At 38.6% G+C, this 10,042-nt stretch overlaps 1 non-coding gene across 1 annotated transcript; it reads left to right on the forward strand.

Moving 5' to 3' along the window:
* Nucleotides 1–5,745: 5,745 nt before the first annotated feature.
* On the forward strand, nucleotides 5,746–5,849 carry LOC112788040 (small nucleolar RNA R71). The gene has a single exon (XR_003195420.1). It is a non-coding gene; the product is annotated as a small nucleolar RNA R71 (small nucleolar RNA).
* The last annotated feature ends 4,193 nt before the right edge of the window (nucleotides 5,850–10,042 follow it).

Raw genomic sequence — 10,042 nt, forward strand, 5'->3', positions numbered from 1 at the left:
TATCTTAGAAGCGGAATAAGTTGAATTGAATAGAAAACAGTAGTACTTTGCATTAATCTTTGAGGAACAGCAGAGCTCCACACCTTAATCTATGGAGTGTAGAAACTCTACCGTTGAAAATACATAAGTGAAAGGTCCAGGCATGGCCGAGAGGCCAGCCCTCATGATCTAAGAACCAGGCATCCAAAGATGTCAAATACAATAGTAAAAAGTCCTATTTATACTAACTAGTTACTAGGGTTTATAGAAGTAAGTAATTGATGCATAAATCCACTTCCGGGGCCCACTTGGTGTGTGCTTGGGCTGAGCTTGAATGTTACACGTGCAGAGGCTCTTTCTGGAGTTGAACGCCAGGTTGTAACGTATTTCTGACGTTCAACTCTGGTTTGTGACGTGTTTCTGGCGTTTAACTCCAGACAGCAGCGTAGAACTGGCATTCAACGCCCTTTTACGTTGTCTAAACTCGGTCAAAGTATGGACTATTATACATTGCTGGAAAGCCCTGGATGTCTACTTTCCAATGCAATTGGAAGCGTGCCATTTTGAGTTCTGTAGCTCTAGAAAATCCACTTTGAGTGCAGGGGAGGTCAGAATCCAACAGCATCAGCAGTCCTTCTTCAACCTCTGAATCTGATTTTTGCTCAAGTCCCTCAATTTCAGCCAGAAAATAACTGAAATCACAGAAAAACACACAAACTTATAGTAAAGTCCAGAAATGTGAATTTAACATGAAAACTAATAAAAACATCTCTAAAAGTAACTAGATTCTACTAAAAACATACTAAAAACAATGCCAAAAAGCGTATAAATTATCCGCTCATCACAACACCAAACTTAAATTGTTGCTTGTCCCCAAGCAACTGAAAATCAAATAGGATAAAAAGAAGAGAATATACTATAAATTCCAAACTATCAATGAAACATAGCTCCAATTAAATGAGCGGGACTTGTAGCTTTTTGCCTCTTGAATAGTTTTGGTATCTCACTTTATCCATTGAAGTTCAGAATGATTGGCATCTATAGGAACTCAGAGTTCAAATAGTGTTATTGATTCTCCTAGTTCAGTATGATGATTCTTGAACACAGCTATTTTATGAGTCTTGGCCGTGGCCCTAAGCACTTTGTTTTCCAGTATTACCACCGGATACATAAATGCCACAGACACATAATTGGGTGAACCTTTTCAGATTGTGACTCAGCTTTGCTAAAGTCCCCAATTAAAGGTGTCCAGGGTTCTTAAGCACACTCTTCTTTTGCTTTGGACTTTGACTTTAACCGCTCAGTCTCAAGTTTTCACTTGACACCTTCACGCCACAAGCACATGGTTAGGGACAGCTTGGTTTAGCCGCTTAGGCCAGGATTTTATTCCTTTAGGCCCTCCTATCCACTGATGCTCAAAGCCTTGGGATCCTTTTTATTTGCCCTTGCCTTTTAGTTTTAAGGGTTATTGGCTTTTTGCTCTTACCTCTTGGTTTTAAGAGCTTTTGGCTTTTTCTGCTTGCTTTTTCTTTTTATTTTCTTTCGCTATTTTTTTTTCTTTTTTTTTTCTGCAAGCTTTGTTCTTTGCTGCTTTTTCTTGCTTCAAGAATCATTTTTATGATTTTTCAGATTATCAAATAACATGTCTCCTTATCATCATTCTTTCAAGAGCCAACATATTTAACATTCTTAAACAACAACTTCAAAAGACATATGCACTGTTCAAGCATTCATTTAGAAAACAAAAAGTATTGTCACCACATCAATATAATTAAACTAAGTTCAAAGTTAAATTCGAAACTCATGTACTTCTTGTTCTTTTGAATTAAAACATTTTTCATTTAAGAGAGGTGATGGATTCATAGGACATTCATAACTTTAAGACAAAGTTACTAAATACTAATGATCATGTAATGAAGACACAAACATAGATAAGCACTTAACATAGAGAAAACGAAAAACAGAGAATGTAAGAACAAGGAATGAGTCCACCTTAGTGATGGTGGCGTTTCCTTCTTGAGGAACCAATGATGTCCTTGAGCTCTTCTATGTCTCTTCCTTGTCTTTGTTGCTCATCCCTCATTGCTTTTTGATCTTCTCTTATTTCATGAAGGATGATGGAGTGCTCTTGATGTTCCACCCTTAATTGTCCCATGTTGGAACTTAATTCTGCTAGGGAGGTGTTGATTTGCTCCCAATAGTTTTGTGGAGGAAAATGTATTTGAGGCATTTCCGGGATCTCATGGTGATGAGCTTCATGCGTCTCTTGAGATCCATGAATGGGCTCTCTTGCTTGCTCCATCCTTTTCTTAGTGACGGGCTTCTCTTCCTCAATGGAAATGTCTCCTTCTATGGAAGCTCCAGCTGAGTAACATAGATGGCAAATAAGATGAGGAAAAGCTAGCCTTGCCCCAGGAGAGGGCTTTTCGGCTATTTTGTAGAGTTCAAGGGAGATGACTTCATGAACTTCTACTTCCTCTCCAATCATGATGCTATGGATCATGATGGTCCGATCCACAGTAACTTCAGATCGGTTGCTAGTGGGGATGATGGAGCGTTGGATGAATTCCAACCATCCTCTAGCCACAGGCTTGAGGTCCAGTCTTCTTAATTGAACCGGCTTGCTTTTGGAGTCAATCTTTCATTGAGCTCCTTCCACACATATGTCCATGAGGACTTGGTCCAACCTTTGATTAAAGTTGACCCTTCTAGTGTAGGGGCGTGCATCTCCTTGCATCATAGGCAAGTTGAACACCAACCTCACATTTTTCGGACTAAAATCTAAGTATTTCCCTCGAACCATAGTGAGATAATTCTTTGGGTTCGGGTTCTTACTTTGATCATGGTTCCTTGTGATCCATGCATTGGCATAGAACTCTTGAACCATTAGGATGCCGACTTGTTGGATAGGGTTTGTTAGAACTTCCCAACCTCTTCTTTGGATTTCATGTCGGATCTCCAGATACTCATTCTTCTTGAGCTTGAAAGGGACCTCGGGGATCACCTTCTTCTTGACCACAACATCATAGAAGTGGTCTTGATGAGCTTTGGAGATGAATCTTTCCATCTCCCATGACTCAGAGGTGGAAGCTTTTGTCTTTCCTTTCCCTTTTCTAGAGGATTCTCCGGTCTTGGGTGCCATCAATGGTAATGGAAAAATAAAAAGCTTATGTTTTTACCACACCAAACTTAGAATATTGCTCGCCCTCGAGCAAGAGAAGAAAGAATAGATGAAGAAGAAGAAGAAAATATGGAGGAGAGGGGGGGTGTATTCGGCCAAGAAGAGAAGAGAGGGTTGGGTTGTGTGAAAATGAAGAAGAATGGAGGGCTTTATATAGGGAAGGGAGGGGGGGTAAGGTTCGGCCATCAGGGTGGGTTTTGGGTGGGAAATTGATTTTGAATTTTGAAGGTAGGTGGAGTTTATGAGGTAGGTTTATGGGGAAGAGTGGATGGATGTGAGTGGTGAAGTGGTGATAGGGAAGAGAGATTAAGGTGATTGGTGAAGAGTTTTGGGGAAGAGTGTTTATGGGATTGTGTGAAAGAGGGGTGAGAAGAAGTGAGTGGAGGTAGGTGGGGATCCTGTGGGGTCCACAGATCCTGAGGTGATTCTGTGGGGTCCACAGATCCTGAGGTGTTCAAGGATTTATAACCTTGTACCAAATTAGGCATGCAAAATGCCCTTACACATAACTCTGGGCGTTCAGCGCCAGATTGGTGCTTGTTATGGGCGTTGAACGCCCATTTGTTGCCCATTTCTGGCGTTGAACGGCAGAACCATGCTTGTTCTGGGCGTTCAGCGCCAGCTCTTCTCCAGGGTGCAATTCTGGCGTTCAAATGCCCAGATGCTGCCCATTTTGGGTGTTCAGTGCCAGAACCATGCTCTGTTCTGGCGTTGAACGCCAGCCAGATGCTTCTTACTGGCGTTTAAACGCCAGTAAGGTCTTCCTCCAGGGTGTGATTTTTCTTCTGCTGTTTTTGATTCCGTTTTCAATTTTTATATTTATTTTGTGACTCCACATGATCATGAACCTAATAAAACATGAAAGAACAATAGAATTAGATAAATAAAAATTGGGTTGCCTCCCAACAAGCGCTTCTTTAATGTCAATAGCTTGACAGTGGGCTCTCATGGGGCCTCACAGATGTTCAGAGCATTGTTGAGACTTCCCAACACCAAACTTAGAGTTTGACTGTGGGGGCTCTGGTTGACTCTGTTTTGAGAGAAGCTTTTTATGCTTCCTCTCCATGTTTATAGAAGGATGACCTCGAGTTTTAAACACAAGGGAGTCCTCATTCAATTGAAGGACTAATTCACCTCTGTCAACATCAATCACAGCTCTTGCTGTGGCTAGGAAGGGTCTTCCAAGGATGATGGATTCATCCTCATCCTTCCCAGTATCTAGGACTATGAAATCAACAGGGATGTAAAGGCCTTCAACCTTTACTAACACGTCCTCTACTTGTCCATAAGCCTGTTTTCTTTAATTGTCTGCCATCTCTAATGAGATTTTAGTAGCTTGCACCCCAAAGATTCCCAGTTTCTCTATTACAGAGAGGGGCATGAGGTTTATCCCTGAACCAAGGTCACACAGAGCCTTTTCAAAGATCATGTTGCCTATGGTACAAGGTATTACGAACTTTCCAGGATCCTGTTTCTTCTGAGGCAATGTCAGTTGATCCAGATCACTTAGTTCATTGGTGAACAAGGGAGGTTCATCTTTCCAAGTCTCAATACCAAATAATTTAGCATTCAGCTTCATGATTGCACCAAGGTACTTGGTAACTTGCTCTTCAGTAACATCCTCATTCTCTTCAGAAGAGGAATACTCATCAGAGCTCATAAATGGTATAAGGAGGTTTAATGGAATCTCTATGGTCTCTAAATGAGCCTCAGATTCCTTTGGTTCCTCAGAGGGAAGCTCCTTATTGATCACTGGACGTCCCAGGAGGTCTTCCTCCTTGGGATTCACATCCTCTCCCTCCCTTACAGGTTTGGCCATGGTAATTAATTCAATGGCCTTGCACTTTCCTTTTGGATTCTCTTCTGTATTGCTTGGGAGAGTACTAGGAGGGATTTCAGTGATCCTTTTACTCAGCTGGCCCACTTGTGCCTCCAAATTTCTAATGGATGACCTTGTTTCATTCATGAAACTCACAGTGGCCTTAGATAGATCAGAGACTAAGTTTGCTAAATTAGAGGTATTTTATTCAGAGTTCTCTGTCTGTTGCTGAGTGGATGATGGAAAAGGTTTATTATTGTTAAACCTGTTTTTTCCACCATTATTAAAGCCTTGTTGAGGCTTTTGTTGATCCTTCCATGAGAAATTTGGGTGATTTCTCCATGAGGGGTTATAGGTGTTTCCATAAGGTTCACCCATATAATTTACCTCTGCTATTGCAGGGTTCTCAGGATCATAAGCTTCTTCTTCAGAAGATGCCTCTTGAGTACTGTTGGATGCAGCTTGCATTCCATTCAGACTTTGAGAAATCATATTGACTTGCTGAGTCAATATTTTATTCTGAGCCAGTATGGCATTCAGAGTATCAATTTCAAGAACTCCCTTCTTCTGAGGCGTCCCATTGCTCACAGGATTCCTCTCAGAAGTGTACATGAACTGGTTATTAGCAACCATGTCAATGAGTTCTTGAGCTTCTGCAGGCGTTTTCTTTAGGTGAATGGATCCACCTGCAGAAGTATCCAATTACATTTTAGCCAATTCAAATAGACTATCATAGAATATGTCCAGGATGGTCCATTCTGAAAGCATGTCAGAAGGACACTTTTTGGTCAGTTCTTTGTATCTCTCCCAAGCTTCATAGATGGATTCACCTTCTTTCTGTCTGAAGGTCTGAACATCCACTCTGAGCTTACTCAGCTTTTGAGGAGGAAAGAACTTGGCTAAGAAAGTCTTGACCAGCTTATCCCAAGAGTTCAGGCTATCCTCAGGTTGAGAGTCCAACCATATTCTAGCTCTGTCTCTTATAGCAAAAGGGAAAAGCATGAGCCTGTAGACTTCAGGATCTACTCCATTAGTCTTAACAGTATCACAGATCTGCAAGAATTCAGTTAAGAACTGAAAAGGATCTTCAGATGGAAGTCCATGAAACTTGCAGTTTTGCTGCATCAGAGAAACTAGCTGAGGTTTCATCTCAAAATTGTTTGCTCCAATGGTAGGGATGAAGATGCTTCTTCCATGTAAATTGGAATTAGGTGCAGTAAAGTCACCAAGCATCCTCCTTGCATTATTATTATTTTCGGCTGCCATCTCCTCTTCCTGTTCGAAAATTTTTGAAAGGTGCTTGCTGGATTGTTGTAATTTAGCTTCTCTTAGTTTCCTCTTCAGGGTCCTTTCAGGTTCTGGATCTGCTTCAACAAGAATATTCTTGTCCTTGCTCCTGCTCATATGAAAAAGAAGGACAGAAAAATAATAATAATAGCGGTCCTTTTTACCACAGTATAGAGGTCCCTGTGTGAGTAGAAGAAGAAAAGAAGAAGAAAAAATTCGAACACAAATGGAAGAGGGGGTTCGAATTTGGGTGAGATGAAGTGTTAGTAGATGAATAAATAAATAGAAGGAGATAAGAGAGAAAGAGAATTTTCGAAAATAATTTTTGAAAAAAAGTTAGTGATTTTCGAAAGGTTAGTGATTTTCGAAAATTAGGAATAAAATTAAAATAATTAGTTAATTAAAAAGAAATTTTGAAAAAGAGGGAAAATATTTTCGAAAATTAGAGAGAGAGAGTTAGTTAGGTAGTTTTGAAAAGGATAAGAAACAAACAAAAAGTTAGTTAGTTAGTTAAAACAAATTTGAAAATCCATTTTGAGAAGATAAGAAGATAGGAAGTTAGAGAAAATATTTTAAAAATCAAATTTTTGAAAAAGATAAGATAAAGAGATATTTTTGAAAAGATATGATTGAAATTAGTTTTGAAAAAGATTTGATTTTTAAAATCACAATTAATGACTTGATTCATAAGAAATCACAAGATATGATTCTAGAACTCAAAGTTTGAATCTTTCTTAACAAGCAAGTAACAAACTTGAAATTTTTGAATCAAAACATTAATTGATGATGTTATTTTCGAAAATTAGGAGATAAAGATAAGAAAAAGATTTTTGAAAAATATTTTAAAAATTTTCGAAAATAAATAAGAAAAATGAAAAAGATTTGATTTTTGAAAAAGATAAGATTTTTAAATTGAAAATTTGATTTGACTCATAAAAACAACTAGATTTTAAAAAGTTTTGAAAAAGTCAACTCAAATTTTTGAAATTTATGAGTGAAAAAGGGAAAGATATTTTTTTGATTTTTGAATTTTTTAATGATGAGAGGGAAAAACATGAAAAAGACTCAATGCATGAAAGTTTTGGATCAAAACAATGAATGCATGCAAGAATGCTATGAATGTCAAGATGAACACCAAGAACACTTTGAATGTCAAGATGAACATCAAGAACTTATTTTTGAAAAATTTTTAATGCAAAGAAAACATGTAAGACACCCAACTTAAAAATTTTTCATGTATAGACACTATGAATGCAAGAATGCATATGAAAAACAAGAAAAGACACAAAACAAGAAAACATCAAGATCAAACAAGAAGACTTACCAAGAACAACTTGAAGATCATGAAGAACACTATGAATGCATGATTTTTTTCGAAAAATGCAAGATGAACATGCAATTGACACTAAACTTAAAATCTGACTCAAGACTCAAACAAGAAACACAAAATATTTTTGATTTTTATGATTTTCTATCTTTTTTGGTTTTTTTCGAAAATTATATGAAAAAGAAAAATAAGGATTCCAAAATCTTTAAGAAGAATTCCAGGAATCTTTCAATATTAGCCCAAAGCTCCAATCAAAGGGTTGGACATGGCTTAATAGCCAGTCAGCTTTAGGATGGAATTACATGCATTGTGGTGATTAGTTGAAGACCAATCCCAAATCAGTTTGGGTATGGCTTTACAGCCAGATAGGATTCAACATGTTACCATGAAACTCTAGAATTCATTCTTAAAAGTTTTGAAGCCATAGAATAATTTAGAAATTTTTTTTTCGAAAACAGATGAGAAATTTTTGAAAGGTTTTTGAAAAATTTTTGAAAATAAAACAAAAAAGAAAATTACCTAATTTGAGCAACGAGATGAACCGTCAGTTGTCCAAACTCGAACAATCCCCGGCAACGGCGCCAAAAACTTGGTGCACGAAATTGTGATCTCAGGCAACGGCGCCAGAAACTATGTACACACGTCTTAATAAATCATTTTTCATTCACAACTTCGATACAACTAACCAGCAAGTGCACTGGGTCGTCCAAGTAATAAACCTTACGTGAGTAAGGGTCGATCCCACGGAGATTGTTGGTATGAAGCAAGCTATGGTCACCTTGTAAATCTCAGTCAGGCGGATATCAAAAGGTTATGGAGTTTTCGAAATTAAATAATAAGTAAACATAAAATAAGGATAGAAACACTTATGTATATCATTGGTGAGAATTTCAGATAAGTGTATAGAGATGCTTTCGTTCCTCTGAACCTCTGCTTTCCTGCTGTCTTCATCCAATCAGTCTTACTCCTTTCCATGGCTGGCTTTATGTAAGGACATCACCGTTGTCAATGGCTACTTTTTATCCTCTCTGGAAAATGGTCCGATGCGCTGTCACTGCATGGCTAATCGTCTGGAGGCATCACCCTTGTCAATGGCTGCATCCCATCCTCTTGTGAAAATGGTCCAAATGCTCTGTCACAGCACGGCTAATCATATGAGGTTCTCGATCATACTGGAATAGGATTCACCCTCCTTTTGCGTCTGTCACTACGCCCAGCACTCGTGAATTTGAAGTTCGTCACAGTCATTCAATCCCAGAGTCCTACTCGGAATACCACAGACAAGGTTTAGACTTTCCGGACTCTCATGAATGCCGCCATCAATCTAGCTTATACCACGAAGATTCTGATTAAGAGATCCAAGAGATACTCATTCAATCTAAGGTAGAACGGAAGTGGTTGTCAGGCACGCGTTCATAGGGAATGATGATGATTGTCACGTTCATCACATTCAGGTTGAAGTGTGAATGAATATCTTAGAAGCGGAATAAGTTGAATTGAATAGAAAACAGTAGTACTTTGCATTAATCTTTGAGGAACAGTAGAGCTCCACACCTTAATCTATGGAGTGTAGAAACTCTACCATTGAAAATACATAAGTGAAAGGTCCAGGCATGGCCGAGAGGCCAGCCCTCATGATCTAAGAACCAGGCATCCAAAGATGTCAAATACAATAGTAAAAAGTCCTATTTATACTAAACTAGTTACTAGGGTTTACAAAAATAAGTAATTGATGCATAAATCCACTTCCGGGGCCCACTTGGTGTGTGCTTGGGTTGAGCTTGAATGTTACACGTGCAGAGGCTCTTTCTGGAGTTGAACACCAGGTTGTAATGTATTTCTGACGTTCAACTCTGGTTTGTGACGTGTTTCTGGCGTTTAACTCCAGATAGCAGCATAGAACTGGTGTTCAACGCCCTTTTACGTCATCTAAACTCGGTCAAAGTATGGACTATTATATATTTCTGGAAAGCCCTGGATGTCTAATTTTCAATGCAATTGGAAGAGCATCATTTTGAGTTCTGTAGCTCCAGAAAATCCACTTTGAGTGTAGGAAGGTCAGAATCCAACAGCATCAGCAGTCCTTCTTCAACCTCTGAATCTGATTTGTGCTCAAGTCCCTCAATTTCAGCCAGAAAATACCTGAAATCACAGAAAAACACACAAACTTATAGTAAAGTCCAAAAATGTGAATTTAACATAAAAACTAATAAAAACATCCCTAAAAGTAACTAGATTCTACTAAAAACATACTAAAAATAATGCCAAAAAGCGTATAAATTATCCGCTCATCAAAGACCTCAATGGACGTCCACTAGCCACCAAAGAGTTCCCTAATGAGGAACCAAAGGAATCTGAGGCTCATACAGAGACCATAGAGTTTCCACTGAACTTACTGTTGCCATTCATGAGCTCTGATGAGTATTCTTCCTCTGAGGAGGATGAAGAT

Source organism: Arachis hypogaea, chromosome 20, assembly GCF_003086295.3.
Source record: "Arachis hypogaea cultivar Tifrunner chromosome 20, arahy.Tifrunner.gnm2.J5K5, whole genome shotgun sequence".
In the NCBI taxonomy this organism is placed as follows: Eukaryota; Viridiplantae; Streptophyta; class Magnoliopsida; order Fabales; family Fabaceae; genus Arachis; species Arachis hypogaea.